We start from the raw sequence: 19,183 nt of genomic DNA, 5'->3' as shown, positions 1-19,183 counted from the left end.
AACGTACCACAAAATATGGAGTCTTTAAAAAAATCTAAGTCGCGTCACAGAATATTTTGGACATTAGGTTGATCACGAGTATGTCGAAAGAAGGATTTTCTTATCTTTTGTTGATTTTCAATTATCCATACGAATTCATATAAGTGGTGTTATATTCGTTTGAAGTGTGAATATAATGAAAATTAAAGCTTCAAATAGTATTGGCGGGGCCCAAGTGGTCGCCGTGGTTTCAAGTTCTTGCACTGATGATATCATGTGCAAAGTTTGCACTTCAAAAAGTCTTTTGGTTCTTTTAAAGAAGTTCATTGAACATCATCTAATAGTTACTGTAAAATTTCAGTTCAATTGGTGTGTTGGTTCTTCAGAAGATTTTTAATGATTAGGCCTTAATTGCGATTTTTGCAAAATCCAATATGGAGGCCAATCCATGTGACAATCCAAAAGGTGTTCGCAAACTTGAAAGTGTTCGCACCAGGAATGATATGAGAAACATTTCAGTTTAATCGGTATTTTGGTTCAGGAGAAGAAGATTTTCAAAAAAAAATTTAGATTTTCGCAAAATCCAAGATGGCAGCCAAACCACGTGACTGATCCAAATGTCTCTTGCAAACTTGAACGTTCTCACACTACGGATAATACAAGTAAAATTTCAGATCAATCGGTGTTTGGGTTCTGAAGAAGAATATTTTCAAAAATTAAAATGGTACTTTTCGAAAATCCAATATGGCGGACAAGGTCACATGAGTGCATGCGATTTTATTTGCAAATTCTTATGACCTTAGGTCATGAAAATTTTTAACAATTAAATTGTACTTTTTACAAAATCCAATATGGCGGCAATTCAGTTCAATTGGTGTTTCGGTTCTTGAGAAGAAGATTTTTAAAAATTGAATTTAGATTTTCGCAGAATCTTATATGGCAGCAAAAGCACGTGACTGACCCTAGTGCCTGTTGCAAACTTTAAAAAAAATCATGCTTAAGATGATACGGGTAAAATTTCAGTTCAAGCGGTGCTTTGGTTCTGAAAAAGAACATTTTTAAAGATTAAAATGGTACTTTTCGAAAATCAAATTTGGCGGCCAAGGTCACGTGACCGAATGCGATTTTATTTGCAAATTCTTAGGACCTTAGGTCATGCTTGCTTAACTAAAATCTTCGAATCGACTGGACCCCAAGGTCTTCTGGAGAAGCCATTTTTAGGTGTTTGGAAAATCCAATATGGCTGCCACCACGTCACATGACCAATCAAAATTTGTAGGGTTAGTTGCAGCAGTACTCATACATACCTATTGGTCCGGCAAGCTTTAGAGGTTTACGTCAATCAGCATTTTAGATCTAGGTGAACAAAAAAGTGGTAGAAGAACATGGAAAGGAAGAAAAATATTTATCACCTACAACAACAATAGGAGCCCACCCCATAGGTTTTGGCCCCTGACAATGAATCTTACTACAAACTGAACATCCCTTCTATTAAAGGGCCTAGATATCATTTCCAAAGTATTTATTTTTTCCCTTCAAAAACTCAGCTAGGAGACCTGTCTATGGATTGCATATTGTGTCAGTTCGGAAAGATGTGCGCAAAGGGCGAAATTTGAATCCTCTTTCATGCCTGGTGATCAGGGTGCCTCTTCACACCCGAGCCAGGCAGCGATATTTAGGCCTACATATTGACCAAAAGTCATATTTGACGTCATTTGTACCACACTGTTGTCACGAAAGTGTATTTAGCGGTCCTTGCATAAATTAGACCACAAACAAAGTCAGCTGTATAAACGACTGTCGTGATTGTAGACTAGACTGTGTATGGGAAACGTTCGCAACGCGCTGTAATCTAACACCACAAACTCAATTTGTTGCAAATGTTTACTTTTCTAATGATAAGCAACGTGTAGACTTGTCGAGCTCTGCAAGACAAACCGGAGCACGAGACAAACGGTGCAGTCGACCCATGTTCCCGTGCAAGGTGATGTGTAAGGCATATTTTGTACATGTTTTGATGAAGAAAAACAAAGAAAGTTTGTCGCCGCATTGTTGGGTCGCCATTTTGAATCGCCGTCTTCACCGTTCACGATGTTTCCAGATGAATGAGAATGTGACATCGACTGCCTTTCTTCTTTTAATGTTTATTTCCCATATTTGGCATAGCAAAGCATAGTACACCTAACCATACAGCCTGACAAGTCATTTTCATTTCAATCATTTTAATTTACTCGATTGGCGGGGCGATCGGCCGTACGCAACAAGTGACCGTTGGTGATCTCCTGCAAAAGACCATGTCACTTTAGCAAACTAAACACTATTACAGGTAAAGCTTACAATGTTCTCTCGTGCGTTGCGTGGTGGGTGTACGTTCTGAGCAAAGGAAGCCCTTGCCTCACACCCTTACGGACATGAGATTGCGAAGGTGTGAAAGACTGTTTGCCCGTATTAAGATAAGTCGTCGGCTCAACTTCGAAAAGCCGTAAAAAGTCGAACGAGTTGGGCTAGGGGTACACGCCCACCCGTAACTTTTACTTGAGTTTTATCTGGACGGCGGGGGGGGGGGGGGGGCGATACGCAGTGCAAGACATTGACGTAAGCTAACTTCAAGACCCAAAGAGTGATTTTACGTTCGGTTGTACGGGCATGTCATAGGCCCTTTAAACTGTATGGCCGCCAGTTTTCTAATAATAACGTTAATGTGATACTAGTCTGCGAACAGAAAGCAGAGAGCTAAATGGGTTGTAGTCGCCCCTGACGAGGTCCGAGGGCACTTATGGTTTGGATTCAGTCCGTCTGTCTGTCCGTGCATCCATCCGTGCATCCATCCGTGCGTGCGTCCGTGTACGCTGATATCTCGGACATGTTTGAGCAAATTCTTTTGAAACTTGGTACAAGGATAATACACTATGACATACATATGCAAGTCCATTGTTTTGGGTGTGGCACGCATAATTAGAGCTAATTTGCATAATTAGTGATTTTTGAAAATGAGTTCTGCTTCTTAAGAGATTGCATCAAGTTTGACGAAACGTACACATGTTGGTAACACACAGCTCTGATAGCACATAAAAGCATTTGTAAGCATTGTGGCAATTAATTGCTAATTTGAATAAATTATGAATTTTCATAATTCCAATAATATTACGATAAATACCGACTCAAATTGAATGAAACTTCTTACAGATGTATACATGAAAGAGCTGTTATTTTTTGCAAAGGCATTTGGCAGGATCATGTCAATTAATAGCTTATTAGCATATATGATGAATTTCTGTAATTAGGGTGCTAAGTCAAGAAATACCAACTCAATTTTGATGAAACATAGTACAAATGCTGATATACCAGAGCTGTAACAAATTTGATGAAACTTGGTATAGATGTGGATCTCAAAGTGTTGTAATAGCGAACAAAGACATCCAGCAGTATCTTGTCAATTAATAGCTAATTTGCATATTTAATGACCTTTCCAAATTAGTGTTCTATGTCTAGAAATGTTGTACCAAATTTGATGAAACTTGTTACAGATGTTGATCTCAAAGTGTTGTATTAGCATGCAAAGACATTAATCATATCATGTCAATTATATATTTAATGAATTTTCATAGTTACGATGATACGTCAAGAAATACTTTTTCAGATTTGTTGAACTTGGTATAGATGTTGACCTCATCTTGCTTAAACTGTGTATAGGGAACTTTATCAGTATCTTTTTAATTAATTGATAATTTGCATATTTAATCAATTTTCCTAATTCGAGTGCTATGTCCAGAATTATTGCACCAAGTTTGATGAAACTCAGTACAGATGTTGATCTCAAAGTGTTGTAGCAGCATGCAAAGACATTAATCATACCATGTCAATTAACTGCGTAGTAGCATATTTAATGAATTGTCATAAATGGGCCGATACGTCAAGAAATACTTCTTCAGATTTGTTGAAACTTGGTATAGATATTGAGCTCATCTGGCTTTACTTGTGTATAAGGACATTATAAGTATCATGTTAATTAGTTTTTAATTTGCATATTTCATGACTTTACCATATTGATGTGGAACGTCAAGAAATCCTGCATCGAATTTTATGAAACATGGTACAGATTTTAATCTTCCAGTACTGTAAAACTGAATAGTGACATCCTGCTGATAAATTATTATTTGACTTATTTTGTGATTAGGGTGGCACCCCAGATTGGCTGAATAAGGAAACAATGTTTGTAATGAGAGATCTGTATTCTGATTGACTGAACTAAATCTGATGACACTTGCTGTAATGATCATACGAAGATTTATCAGTCAAGAAAAGCGGTATCAATAGCTAATTATCTGTACTGAACATGAGGACATTGTGGTTCACACCTGGCGTTCTGACCTTTTAATGTCAAGAGCCATTACTCAAACACGCCTGGACCAGTTTGTTGCAATTTGATTTTTTGCATTTAAAAAACCAGGGCATGGCATACCTAATTCTGACAAACTATGTAGAGTTCTGTTGTGGAAACGTACCAAAGAACGTATAATTGCTGGCTCTTCCTACATCGTTTTTGATATTTTCGTACAGTCTAGATATGTACATGCATTGTTCTAATTGAATGGATCCCTGACAAAAGCATCAATGCGTGGACTTATATCACCTCAGAATATATATGAACGATGAATTTTATGGAATTGATTCGTAATCTCAGGAACAAAATGATTTTTAAGCGGCGTATTTTTTTACATCAATATCACATGCTGTTTAGAGATTATATTTTAACATTAGTACTACTGCACTCAGCAGAGGTCAACAGCAAGGACGGGTGCATTTTTAACAAAGAAATCAGGACACGTTACTGCCTTCAAATTCGCATCAATGCAATGACAGTTCTCATTTGCATTTGAATGCCCTTTACAGAATTTTTATGAAGATTTAATTAGGTAAAGTCCGCGTAAAATGGTTTCATTTACAAATAATGAAAACGTGCTTTGATCTCCAAGAACCGGAGATATACCCGAACGCACACAAACTTTTGCTAACACTTCCGTTTTTTGTTTTGTTTGTTTTTAGGTTTTACTATGGCTCGGAAACACAGTAGTAGTAGTAAGATTCTACTTATTGTAGTGTCACTCTGTATGATACCAGTGTCTCAGTCATTTCATGAATGTTACACACAAAATGGTAAGTTCGTGGACTTCTTAGTTTACCTCCCTCATGTATGAACACCCAAGTATCATATTAAGGGCTGTCTCTAGACCACTTTGGCCTTTCTAAGCTTAAATTTTAAATATTAAGCCCATCATCAACATTTGGGTGATGAGGGAGTTGGGTCTGACCCGTCCCTCTACTCCCAAAACCCTTGTGGCCTAGTGTCCGTTTTGGGAGAGTTATGGCGCTCCTAACCTCCGACTGCCATTGAATAAAGATAGCAGTTCTAAAGGACTTTGCCGATAGGTCCAAAAGAGAAAATATAAGTACAGAAGGATTTTGAACATCATCTCATAGTAACTGTAGGTTTCGCTGGTAATCATGTTTTACGCAAAATCCAATATGGCGGCCAAACAAAGCGACCAATCCAAATGCCTCTTGCTAACTTTTAAGTGCTCACGCCTAGGATAATACCAGTAGCAGTTCAGTACAGTCTGTGTTTCGGTTGTGGGGAAGAAGATTTTTAAAGATTAAATTGCAATTTTCGCAAAATCGAATATGGCGGCCAAACCACGTGACTGATCCAAATGCCTCTTGCAAACTTGAAAATGCTTACAATAAGGATAATACAAGTAAAATTTAAGTTCAATCGGTGTTTCTGTTCTTGAGAAGATTTAAATTGCGATTTTCGGATAATCCGATGTGGCGATCAAATCACATGACTGATCCAAATGCGTCTTGAAAACTTAAAAGTGCTCAGACTTATGATAATACAAGTAAAATTTCAGTTCAATCGGTGTTCCGGTTCCGGAGAAGATTTTTATAGATTAAATTGCGATTTTCGCAAAATACAATATGGCGGCTAAACCAAGAGTATTGCGGTAAGCGGTGTTTAAGTTTTTAGGTCTACAAAAAAAAGCGGAAGAACGAGAAGAAGAATATTGAACTCTAGTTAAACCAATAGGGGCGGCTTGGGCCCCTAATAAAAAACGTACTGGCCTCAGAGAAGCATAAGACGCAGCTTGTCTGAGTCCTGTGGGTTTTGGAAGTCTGTCGCACTGCAGAAACTAGAGGAGGCAGAGGGCGCTATCAGAACCCCTCCCTCATCACCCACGATGGGCTTCATATTTACCGTTATAGATTAGAAAGGCCAAAGAGTCTGAGAAGCATCATTTTGTACATATATTACTCACCCAGGCCGTATAAGCCTTGTTGTAACTCATAGGAATGGGTACGCCGAGTGACGTGACAAGACGTAATTGCGTTCAGACTTGCTGAAAGACCACTAGCGTATTTCAAAGTCCGTTTTACAATAAGAAATGCTATTTTTCTATTGTTGCTGATGATTGCTTTGTCGCTGTGCACTAAATCTGAATGACGTTTTGATCTAAGATATTATAGAAAAATGAATGACTGGGGATGAACCTACAATTGTTCATATACGTAAGATAAAAACTCGAAAATAATCACGATAATATCTTTCATACGTATGTTTAAACCATTTGTTGTCTCAGAAATTAGGCTCCGATGATACGGAAGTAGCTCCAACAATATTTATTACTTACGCGAGTGCTGTCTTGACTGACGTGGCATATCTCGTTTATTATTGTACCCTTTGGGTTTGCATGCCAACATCGCAAGATATAGCAAATAGAAACACACACACTAATAAGTTTTCACGCTATGTATTCAATGGAAGGAAAGCCACTGTTCATAAAATCTCAACTCTATTAGCGCCACCGTCAAAAAAGCGCAGTCTCCGTCCGGTAATATACCAGATATGAACTGAATTGCCTCGCGTGCACATTTTGTAAAGTACTTCTTGGGGTATTGGCTTTTATGACATTACATTGTTTTTATTCCCGAAATTAATCCAATCTATCTAAATTTGACATTATCCCCACTGTATTACGCAATGAAAAAAAAGAAAAGAAACCATTTGAAAAATTATGATCCAACAATATCTGTCGATGCAAGTGCAAATGGCTGAGCAGGCTCTTAACTGGCAGAGGTCGCGTTTGCGTATAAATTCTGCATATTTCACATATAATTGCCATGTAGAACGAGTTGACCTACTTCACAGTATCTCAATGCGCCCAAAAACGATACAATCATCTGTGCCGCGCCGTGTAGCAGCAAAATGAGTTCGTGACCTTTGAAGTACGCGTTTCAAAAAATAAATACCCATGGGAACCTGCTCACCACGCCACGCAACTCATGTACAGCTGACTATGGTGCACTTGTCAGGCGATGGTCGATGATTCTGGTTATTGCCTATATTGTCAAGTTCAATGCCTAATTTACGGAAACACGAACTCTGTCTAGTGTATTCGAAGCTCTGCGTACAGGTTGTGCACACGGCCTCTACCACGTGCTGTCCTGTGGACAGTGTGGTACAAGCCGTCGGCCTACCACCGTACCGCCGGGAACGCAGACCTATTGTACGCAGGAGCATGGCAGGAGCTAGCCTACTGCTCCTGATTTAACATCAATGCCAACATGGAAATCTCATGAAAAATTTGTCATTGTTGGTTCTGTAGCTAATACAATCTTGAAAAGCAACTTAAAAGACACAGACTGTCAATACGTCGCCATAATATTATGCTGATCTCAGCGGAACCATGCCGGAATATAAATTCGCTGACACACACACAAGATTGAAAAGTGTCACTCTACATCTCATTCTCAGAGAAAAATGCATTGATCAAATATTATGACGCTAACCTTCGATAATCTAGCTTTTGGTTCGCTATGTCCAGAGTAACCCACACGATTCTTAAAGTCAAACGTCGACACGACGACATCAACAGTCAAAACTCAAGATTAGCGATCAGCGCGGCCGAGTGACTGAATTCAGAAATCACTTTGTGTAAATGTTTTAGTGCAGCAGTACATGAAGTAGGTCATGGCCTTGGACTCTGTGCACGAACCTGATTGGACACTTCAATACTTTGACCCAAAGTTATTATTCATCAGCACTTCCATGCCATGAGGCTAGGTAGAGAACGTATTACGTACGCAGTGTACGCTGTGTGTTAGGAACGCACACAGGGAATGCACAGCGTACACTGCGTACGTACGCAGGGCTAGCGAGAGAGTTGCCGACATCGACGGTTATTTACGAAAAAAGAATAAAAGACTGGCATTTTTGGAAGCGATCGAGTAGCTGCGGTAGGCAGGGATACGACTTGGGCCCAAGAACGCTGAATTTCGGCAGTAATTTGGCTTTTTACGTCAAGTCCAAAAATGGATTTGAAGTCACCAACTCTACGTACGGGTCTTTGCAGGGCTGTGGTGAGCGGGGCTATTAATAGCTGTAGCGGAACACACAGCATCGTACGCAGGGCTAAGAACGTATGTACTCATTTCTGGCGATCGAGCAGCGAGGGAAACAATCAATTACCAAGGATGAAGCTAATTTGCTAAACGATATTTTATCTTGAATAGTGAGTTGAATGAGTAATAAAATATCATATTTTTAATGTTCAATACGAGGTTGAAACACGGAGGGACCGTGGTTGAAACCAGAGCTATCCAGCTGTAGCCAACCTGGACAAGCACATTTCACAGCGCCCTCAAACAGTCGATTGTTTTCACTTGTCATACGCGGCGTAACAGAAAAATTAAAACTTTCATAACTTCATTAATATCCAAGCCACGCCCACCAAAACCTTTTCAGTTCTAGCCATTTGAATTCTGAAGATGTCTACCAAATTTGACTGAAATACGTTCAGCCGTTTTTGAGAAAATGGACCAACAGACAGACAGACAGACACACAGACACACAGACACACAGACGGACAGACAGACAGACATCGCTGCGACATAACCTCGCTGCGCGCATGCGCACGCGAGGTAAAAATGGACATCAATTGACTTCCAAATGTTCCGGAATGTTCTACACATCAAGTCAGTTATAGATACGGTTTTGCATTTTACATTGTATAGTCCTGGTAATCATATGCCATGCACAGACAGACTTCCTTGTCAAGACAGAAATGTACCAAACAGAGCATTTGATTTTGGACATCATAATGTGAAGAATAGTAGTCGCTTATCGTCATGTTCTGAGATTACAAATGTACGGAATCAAAATATTATTTTCAAAAAGGAGGGGACATAGTGTCGTTTTGTATTCAGAAGAAATTGTGGAATAGTTTTTAGTAGCGTTGTAAATAGACTGTCTTGTTAATAGTAAATGGATTCATGTAACTCTCTGTGTGAATTATATATTCTTTGACGAAACGGTTTTTTTTCAGAACCAATAACAACAGACCCAACAATGTCCTTAATCATCAAAAACAACATGGATGTGTGTCTTCAGTACGGCATAAATTTTACAATTTTGAGTGGTATTAGCACGAATAGGAACATCAGCAATGTTTGCGTCACGGCAATTGAGGAAGGTTTGTATTGGAATCGACTATGATACCATGTTCAATGCCATGTTGATGCATGGAAAGTTAATCATATTGTTCCCCATAGTATTTCCAGTGTTTAACGACGTCTATTCAGCAATACAAATTTATGCCAATTCTGTTCGTTAAAACATATTAATATGGCAATTTTGCTAAACAGTCATTATAGGAGTTTAAGTTTACTTATATTATCATTCTCTTACCTAATGTTTATATATAATCCCATGGTATTTTGGTCTGTTTGACGTCATCGTATACGAGTGTTTTTCGCGCTGCTCCGCGAAAAACACGAGTATACGATGACGTCAAACAGTACAAAAATACCATTGGATTATATATTTATCATATGAAGAGTATTCTTATTTTTTTTCGACGATGATGGATCAAAATTGTCGTAACAAATCGCATGAATTTCGTCGCGATTTGTGTTTTACTTACGCAGATTACTTTCATTTAAAGAGTAAAGCGGTCAGTCACAAAGGAGATACTTTCATTCATAAATCCCCTCAAACTGAAATTTGATACATCCGATGGTATCTTCACCAATCAAACGTTCGGATCCGGTCACATGAACGTGTCAATCATTGTCTCGCCCTGTAACGATGCCAAGGCAAGTCAGCCATCGGTGGACATAACTTTTATCGTGCTAGCGACGGATAGCTATAGTATTCAGAGTTATTTAGAATATTTACAAATAAATTTATCAAGTAGATGCAACGACACGATCGAAACAGTAATTCTCATTCTCAGAGATTCCATGGATTTTCAAAATACCACAAAGGTTTAAGACCGTGGCGAGCGCGAAAGATTCCGTTCGATGATACACAGAGAGTACCTTGTTGCATGTTTATGCCCATAACACTGCCGTCACCGGTCTCTGCCGGTGTCAACTCGTTAATCCCGATCTCGATCGCCATTGTTTTCGTCTTACGCACTTTGATGTTTGAAGTGACAAATATCTCAACCGTAGATACATCCTAATTTTACTTGACAGAAACTCTGTTTTGAGTATTGTCTGAGTCAACTTTCGAAGTACATCGGAATCCACAGCGCTGTACTGCATATACAATTCAACAGATGATGTCTTCGCTACAGCCTTACGCCGCTACAGGTTTGATTCCAAGCGAGAATTTACGGAAATTTTTTCTATGATGAAGAAAATTTATCATTGTTTGTCGACTGACTTTATGCTTGTGCTTCCTATATCTCTTTCCCGAAGATTATACTGTACTCATTTATTCAGTTGAACTTCCGTTGAGGTGTAGATTTCAGGTTTATCGCCAACCGGTATCGCCAGGTACGACATCCACATTGAGCGTTACGACGCGAATCGACTGGTGCTGCGACGTTACTAATCTAAGCCATCAAAATAAAACGATCGGCGGTATCCCCATTCGATTCTCGGGAACAGCTATAGTTTTAGCGACTCGAAATTTCGCTGGACATGCCTTCTATGTTTTCATGTATGGATTTACCTGGTAACCTTTTTGGAATAATGTCCTGAGAGCACGGCATCGATCACGACAAATCGGTCTCTGTCACGTCGCGACCCGCATGTAAGAACGGTACCATGCAAGAAAAAAATTCCGGTACGATTGGTGAAGTACAACAGGGCACAGTAAGTGAGGCTACCCACAATGCCCCTTGATTTGTTCACTCGGACATTTTTTGCTAAAGGCTTTTTCAATTTTATCAGTTTCTTAACATTTTTTAACTTACAATTTAAGTTCATTATTATTTGTTAAAACTATGTAACAGTTCCAAAATTATTGATTATGTTTAAAATTCATGAGCAAATTGAATAAGAAGTCGATTTTCAGAGGTGCTAAAAATTGCACACAGGTCAAGATAAAGTTATCAGCAACTATGATGGTCTCATCATACCACCTGTCAGACATGCAAATTTCAATACCCTTTCTTTTGCCAACACAGATGCAACTTATTCCCTTAGTTTCCTTGAAAATATTGTGTATGGCTGTCAAAAATCTATGTCGTCAAAATTACAAAATTGCTATCTCCTCCGCGGAAAAGGGCTTGATCTTCTGATTATTCACAGTGAGAAATCAGAAAGTTATGATTATCAGAACTATGTTGCCAGAATTTTGAAATATGGACCGAGTTGTTCTGTGTACAGAAGAAATTTGCTTCCGTCATTGAATGATCTCCGTGTGTACAGATCATGGAGAATTGTGGGTAGCCTCACTTACTGTGCAGGGGTAATTCGGTTTTATTATCCGTCCGGAGGGACGTCACACAGGTGGGAATTCGGGCCAGTTCATGTGGTAAATGACTAAAATACGGTCATTCGTTTTGTAATGTAAGAAAACCCTCGATTTCTTATAATGCTCTCTCTGTCAAATATGTCTCTCATACTGTACTGCAGACCACTTTATAAGGCATACAACCTATAATTAATGGTTAAAGAATTTTACAAATAATTAACACATATATAAAATATAATAAGTACCTTAACGTATAGTACTTTTTAAGTTAATTGCACCGTATTTGTTCTAGCTTATACTATTGCAGAAACTAAACTTTGTTATTATGTTTTGATTTACATATGCATAATTTTCATCACATTTGGTAATACAGGTGATGAATCAAAAGACTTGGTAACTTGCGATTCAAACATTAACGGAACTGAGGATGATGTACAGAAAGTGATTCAGGTAAACGGACAATATGCATTCCCTGTAAATCCTCCTCGACATTCAGTAATGTTTTCCTGGTGGTCGCCAGACTCTTCATCGCCACAACCGCATCACGTGACGAGAGTTTATATTTCAGGTCAGTCTAGCTCATCTGATATTTTATGTCTTCCATTGGACATTTCATGTTATGTGAAAAGTGAATATCTTCGAAGGAGGTCTGCAATTTATTAAAATGAGGTGCATATGTACTAATGTCGCAAGGTTAAGACTTAACGATGATTTGATTTTTAAGGTTACGTGCACTTCAAATAAAAATAAATCATGAATTGGTCTTATCCCAATATAAGAAAAAAAACACAGTGTGAGGCTTTGAAAACATATTGCTCTCGATATTAGGCATGAAAACCAGCAGAGAAGTATCTTTCCGTGATGATACTCCTGAATTTGAGTTCCCGTGTTTCTCAAGTTATTTGCTGATTACTCATTTCACGGTTCAAACCTTGCTCTACTGGTTGCCTCTTGTAAAGAAGCAATCTAAATCTTTGTCATTACATTCATGGACTTGTGCACTTTTAACGCTGACATTTTGAGGTTCTTTCAATAGAAGAAGAGTTCAATAATAGCATTCGTATGTAGACTTCTTGAAGGACACGTGGCTTGGGTGACTAGCTTTTAAAGGTTGGGGCAGGATAATAATTTGTCATGTGGTGAACAAAAAAGGTGCCTAAATATTTTCCATTTATAATATGACAGAACCGCATGGCGGGATAAGATTTATTCTGCCTGTACTTTTCCACGCTTTGCTCGGAAAAGTATTGGCGGTAGAATACACCGTATTCCTCGGGAAATACCTTCAGAACGTCACAGAGTGTCTAAGGCCATGGGGTTCTGTTATTATTACATATGTTCCCCACTTTTTCTATCACCGTCGGAAAAAACAACTAATCGTGACACGGCCTGTTTGCATATAGCTTTATATATAGTTCGCATTGATATGCTGTCAATTAACTTTTCATCACTGTGCTCACTGCTTGCCCAAGGCAGAGACAAATATAGACAGACTGGAAACGCGGCATGCCTTTTGTTCCATGGTCGTCTCGGTAGACTATTGGCTTTTCATATTAAAATGAGCTTCAAAGGTGTTGAACTTCTTGAAGGCTTTGTTTGTGGTTGATAATTGCACGAGATTATGCGAAAAATACGACGAGATGGCATCGTACTGACAGTCGCGTAGCAACCATAGTTACTTTCTGAGCTCCCAGGCCAGAAACACTGCTCCACGCCAATGAAAGCATAACACGCCAGCAGTTTCATAAACATGTTCTTCCTTGACGCACGTGTAAAAGACGGTATGACTGACCGTAAATCATTGAGTAAAACCAGACAGTATCGATAAAAGATTTTCAAATTTGGTCCAAACACACTCATTATATATTCATAAAATATGACAGTAATTGTTAAAACGGTAAAACTCACTTTTCTGAAGCTCAAAACACTCCCGTTTTCGCCATCACGTCAATTCTGCTCAGCACCACACGACAACAACAACACAAACTTTGCCGAACATACTTTTGCTTAACAATTTGCGAAAATCCGAAAATTACCGAAGGATGCATGATCGTATTTTTGGAAAAGAAAGGCGAGAGCAACCTGAGGAAAGACGAACATGGATTTGTTATGTAACCGCTTCACGCCTTAAACAATACCCGTTGCGAATCTGTCTATGTCTGTCTGTGCCTAAGGGAATTCAGGCACAAAGACATTTCAGGACAGAAATCTTAAATATTTTTAATACATGTGAACAAAATTGGCATTTAGAGTAAAAAGATCAACTGTAGTAAAAATTCGAATGACTGAAACTTTAAAATTGTGCGCGAAATTAGACTAATCAGAGTCCAAGCACGGCTTTCAGATCTGCAGTGAATGAATCACGGTGGTGCACGGACATCTTGCGAAGAAATACGTTGTTAAGAGATTTTTCCTGCGACCGCGATGTTAAATGTGAAGTTGAAGACTCCTCCGGTGATTTGAGTATTGGAGAATAGCCCAGATAACTGGTTTTTGAACTTGCTGGCTACACCATTGCAAGGATTGCGAAATACTGATCGCAGCGTTGTCTGAGGAACCGATCTATCACTGGCGTTGATGGCCATGGCCAAAGACATTTGTCTTTGCCTTGGCCGACTCTGGTATTGCACTATCACTTGTCGATGTGCTCACTCACGGGTTGAATTTGTTATTAACCCTACTCAATATTACTAATTTGCCGTTGTTGATCTTCGTTGGCGACCAATTTCTGGTAACTGGATACTGAATCTAGCTCATACTATTTGTCGCTATGTTTCCGTACGATGACTTAACACCTGGCAAGATTTACGTCGCGGTTGTGTGTCAAGCTCGACCGGTTGAAATACTCTCGAGTTTACGAGTTTACATTGAAAACAGTAACTTCACAATGATAACGGTGTTTTAGTTTTTTGCAACCTGACGAGTGCTTTGATGGCTTTGGTCGAGACCGCAGCAAATCTTGCAGATGTCCATGTCTTTAGGCCCAAATAAATGGTAGCTTTCGCCGATACTGCTTCCATCGTACTTAAAGTTTTTTGTTCCGTCGTGCCGAGATATTAGTTCCACTTCTATAATAAAATTCTGATTCCAAATGCTCGAAATAAATACAGTTCTGCCAATCGTAATAATTATTTTCCTCCACAGATATACAACCCGCTTCAATATTTGTTGTTCAGGAGCAGCTAGCCGGCGACAATATTTACAAACAGAAAGTAGTACGGGATAACTAAGTTGCATAATTTAGCGTGAAATAATTTCTTAATCATGGTTTTTTATGTAAACATTATTTTATGGCACGTGACTTTTTTTCAAAATGATTTGCAGTTGGCACAACACGTAAAATATTTTGCTGAACGCAAGCAATCAGTAAAATATTTAAAAGCCGTAATAATTAGCTCAATTAAAAGCTAAAATACTTAGAAAAGTTTAACATTTTTTTGAGAAAATGCAAAAAATAGAGGGACTTTATTAACTCTGTCTGTGAAAATACAAACTTTATTTCGCTGCCAACAGATTGGTAATCTGTGGTACATATGTACTGATTATATATTATCTAATTCGGCCACTGAAACATTTCCATCGCATAAGAGAAACCCACACTGTGTAAGCTTAGGACTACTTTTCATAGAAATTTTAGCCAAAGGTATTTAAAGTAGACTGTTTCCTTCGGTATAAGCTTTCACAGTTTTCTCACAGGAACCCTAGGTTTTTAAATAAACACGCTTGTTATGTTCAGCAAAATTGAGCTCTTTCATTTCCTATTTTTCAATGTTTGGTTTTTCGTTGTGTTAGTTACTTGTCTTCTGCGATACTTACAACCTTATCGAAAACGGCAGATTTTGGGAGAAGTAGTAACAAACTCGCCAAGGTCGCAGCGTAAATTTGCTATGATATGAGTAATCAGAGGTTAACATAAATTATCACATGAACTGGCCCGAATTCCCACCTGTGTGACGTAGAACAGGACGGATAAGAAATCCGAATTACCCCTGTTGTACGTCATCAACCGGAACTTTTTTCTTGCATGGTACCGTTCATACATGCGAATCGCGACGTGACATAGACCGATTTGTCGTAATCGATGCCGTGCTCTCATGACATTTTTCAAAAAGGTCGCCCGATAAATCCATACATGGAAACATAGAAGGCATAGCCAGCGAAATTTCGAGTCGCTAAAACTATAGCTGTTCCCGAGAATCGAATGGGGATACCGCCGATCGTTTTATTTTAATGGCTTTAGCTTAGTAACGTCACAGCGCCAGTCGAGTCGCGTCGTGGACGTCGTACCTGGCGATACCGGTTGGCGATAAACCTGAAATTTACACCTTAACGGAAGTTCAACTGATTAAATGAGTAAAGTATAATCATCGGGAAAGCGACATAGGAGGCACAAGCATAAAGTCATTCGACTAACAACAATAAATTTCCTTCATCATACAAACAATTCCATAAAATCTCACTCGGAATCAAACCTGTAGCGGCGTATAAAAGCTGTAGCGAAGACATCAGCTGTTGAGCTGTATATGCAGCGCAGCGCTGTGGATTCTGTGGATTCCGATGTACTTCGAAAAATGACTCTGACAACACTCAAAACAGAGTTTCCGTCAAGTAAAATTATCCGATGTATCTATGGGTGAGATATATGTCACTGCAAACATCGAAGTCCTTACGACGAAAACATTGATGACGGAGATCGGGATTACGAGTTGACATCGGCAGAGACCGGTGACGGCAGCGTTGTTGGCATAAACATGCAATGAGGTAGACTCTGTGTGTCATCGAACGGAATCTTTCGCGCTCGCCGAGGTCGTAAACTTGTGTGATATTTTGAAAAGCCATGGAATCTCTGAGAATGAGAATTACTGTTTCGATCGTGTCGTTGCATTTACTTCATAAATCTACTTGTAAATATTCTAAATAACTCTGAGTACTATGGCTATCCGTCGCTAGCACGATGAAAGTTATGTCCACCGATGGCCGACTTGCCTTGGCATCGGTACAGCGCGAGACAATGATTGACACTTTCATGTGACCGAATCTGTACGTTTGATTGGTTGAGATACGATTGGATGTAGCAAATTTCAGCTTGATGGGATTTATGAATGAAAGTATCTCCTTGGTGACGGACCGCTTTACTCTTGAAATGAAAGTAATCCGCGTAAGTAAAACACAAATGGCGACGAAATTCATGCAATTTGTTACGATAATTTTGATCCATCCACGTCAAAAGAAAAATAAGAAGACTGTTCATGTGATAAATATATAATCCCATTGTATATTTCTCTGTTTGACGTCATCTTTTACTCGTGTTTTTCGCGGAGCCGCACAACTTCTCGCCTTCGGCTTGAAGTTGTACGGCTCCGCGAAAAACACTCGTATACGATGACGTCAAACAGAGAAAAATACCATGAGATTATATATAAATAGCGGCCATGTCTTTGGATCTCAGTCAGATAATAGTCCTCAAACATAGCTTTCATTGCAGCATCATTCTACTCGTGTGCCAACCTTTCTTTGATGTTTATGTGCGAGTTTCTTTAAAACCACCAAGCCTGTTTTCCACAATTTTGAACAAGCTGTAGACTTTAATAGGACTCATCGTCCATATGCGCTAAATTCATAGTGGATAGCGGGTTAATGTTACAGTCCCAGATCAGATAATTGCATCTTCTGTTATCATGCCCTTAATAAACGCCGAGTGTTCTATCGCGATTCTTTGTTCACTTGTTGCGATGTACTGATTCAAGCATGTAAATGTATACTCATTCAGTTATTCAATATGAAATCAAAACAAACGTTTAGGTCTTATTGTTTCGGTGTTGTCACTTAATGAAAGTTTGAAATGAAATTAGTGTTGGCATGTCGTCTGAGTTACTTCCACTGTTACATCCGAGTATCGGCATGCTATGTTAACATTTCTCTATCCCAGGTTGTGAATGTCTATTTCACGACGGTCACTCCATATCAGTTTATTGTTTCACCATTTTTCATGCTATATCTACAGAGGTAAAAACTTTAAACGCTGCAAAACAAAATATATTAGCAATAGCCCCCTCCGCAGGTAGATATTCACTCGACTTTGCTACAGGTCACTGCTTGTTTTTGTGTTCATCATTTTACGACTGTAAATTTGGATCATTGTCTGGATGAACACGTACGACGTATATAAATGGTTTGCATAACACAGGAATAAGTTACAGCTCTCATTAAATTTACAGCTCACAACCATTGCAATGTCTCAACCGAAGAAGGAAGAGAAGTTGCCATCGTGTACAAACTGACAATGGAATATAGTGACATCGCTATGGATGCTGACACCGGTCACACTCTTCATTTTTTTCAAGGCAATGAGCCAACTTGCCTTCATTTTCCTGGTGTTTATTCATATTCCTAAAACAAAGAAGGCTACTATATCGCAGTGTTCAGAAATGTTACCTGTAAAATGCCAGCCAGATGTTTCACAGTGAAAATGACGCCGTTTGCAAATGTTCCATCGGAGATTGAGGGGGTGACTATATATCCAAGGTATGTGGCTTATTATTTTGCCGAATGTGATCATAATTAATATTCATAGACTCCGTGTGAAATACACACACACTCACACACGCACGCATGCGATCTTAAGATGGGTGTACTTTAATTGTAATGTCGTCCTTGAAAGATGTTTCACCCGTGATAGATCGTAGCACAAACAAAGAGAATTTGAGGTCATGGTCATCTCGATAAACTATAGCCTTTTTTTATCAAAATGAGCTTCACAGGTGTCGGACTTTTAATTGTTGATAGTGGCACGAGATTATGCGAAAAACAGGACGAGATTTCCCGAGTCGTGCCTGTCTTGTCTGTGGACAAGTCGATGGCATCATGCTGCCTGTCGCGTAGCAACCATGTTTACTTTGTATACTCTCGGGGCAGAAACACTGCTTCACGATAATCAAAACACAACAGGCCAGCATTTTCATAAACACTCCATGACGAACTTGTAGAAGAAGATATGACTTATAATAAACCATTGAATAAAATCTGAAAGCAATCATAAAAAACTTTCAAATTTAATTCAAATACACTTTTTATATATTCATAAAAATGTGAGAGGAATTTTAGAATTGTAAAACTCACCTCCCCGAAGCTCAAACCTTTCCCGTTTTCGCGAGCACGCCACTTCCGCTCAGCATGTCACGACAACAACAACACAAACTTTGCCGAACATACTTTCTCTTAAAAATTGGCGAAAATCTGTGAACTACCGAACTGTGCACGTTCGGCATTATTCGGAAAGCAGAGTCGAGAGCTACCTGAGGCCGGGCAAGGCGTACATGGAGGGGATTACGCAACCGCTTTACACATTGAACGATACCCGTTTCTAGTATGTTTCTCTTTGTCTGTGATCGTGCATTTCAAATAAGAGTGAATAGCATATTCTCATGTGAACATTTAGTG

The sequence above is a fragment of the Ptychodera flava genome (assembly GCF_041260155.1).
Source record: "Ptychodera flava strain L36383 chromosome 3 unlocalized genomic scaffold, AS_Pfla_20210202 Scaffold_27__1_contigs__length_13241970_pilon, whole genome shotgun sequence".
NCBI classification, from domain to species: Eukaryota; Metazoa; Hemichordata; class Enteropneusta; family Ptychoderidae; genus Ptychodera; species Ptychodera flava.
Note: the sequence above shows the minus strand (reverse complement) of the source record.